Genomic DNA, 1203 nt, shown 5'->3' with positions numbered 1-1203 from the left:
GATCCATCTCTATGCGCTCTTTTGATCTCTTCCTGTTTTCTGATTCCATAGGAGTAGGACTCATCCTTTTTAGCTTTTGTCTCTTTTTGGTTTTTTCTATTGGTCTGTGATCCCTTTCCTTTGTTCAAAGTATCAGATAGTGGCTCCAAGCCTCCAAGCACCGCATACAGAATTATTTAAAAGAAAAAAAAAAGTAGAGAAAAAGGGATCATGTTGCAAATCTTCTTTATGGTATCATATTCTGATCTCTGAGGCCAGGCGACATTGTATATATATACAAGCCACCGGAATCTGTGGTAAGTGGTGAGTTTAATAATTCAACAAAAGATTTATGTTATGTCATCAATGCTTGATTAAGACTAAAATGACCTTAGCTTGCACGGAAATGGATTCTCTCCACTGAAAAAAAATATTTGAGATAATAAAGTGTGATTTTTCACTTTTAATTTTATAAGTGAGATCAAAATTAAATAAGAGAGAAAAAACAATGAAAGGTTAGATTAAACACTTGATAGCATCTGATTTTTTTTTTTTCATTGGAGAGGATTCACTATTAACTTACACTAATGAAGTAGGATTTTCTACTCATGAAATCCTCACTAATATAAAATTATAAAAAGGACTGTTATGAGATGAACTGAAAAACAAATACATGGGTTTTTATATTTGATATTATGGCATTGAAGATGACGTGCATGAGCAATGAGTATAATAAATAGTCTGAGAAAATTGGTTTACGCCAAATTAAATTGAAATTGGAACAAACAATTTTAAAAGTAATTTATTATGTGAAAAATAATTTAGTATAATTTTCAAATTATTTGTAATAATTTGGTACAACTTGAATTTGTTGAAAAAGTGGCCCATAAAAGCCACAAGTGTGAAGAGTGGTATGGTGTCGGTGGCAAAGGGGAGGGTCAAGGGTGGGTCCCATAAGTACCAAGTTAGGACAAAGAAAAGTCTAACCCCCTTTCTTTGCTTTCCCCATAATGTTCCTCCCACACCATCACACTTGGCCTCAATTTTATTATTTGAGAAAATGATACTCTTCTCTCCAAGAAGATATTTGAATAATGTTTTTCTTTTTTTATTTTAATATATATATATATTACACGAATTAAATAATATCTGTTTTTAGTCTATTTAATTAAAATATTTTTAATAATTTTATTATAATTATATATTAGTAATAATAATATAAAA

This window comes from Arachis duranensis, chromosome 8, assembly GCF_000817695.3.
Source record: "Arachis duranensis cultivar V14167 chromosome 8, aradu.V14167.gnm2.J7QH, whole genome shotgun sequence".
Lineage (NCBI taxonomy): Eukaryota > Viridiplantae > Streptophyta > Magnoliopsida > Fabales > Fabaceae > Arachis > Arachis duranensis.
This window is presented reverse-complemented; position numbering follows the sequence as displayed.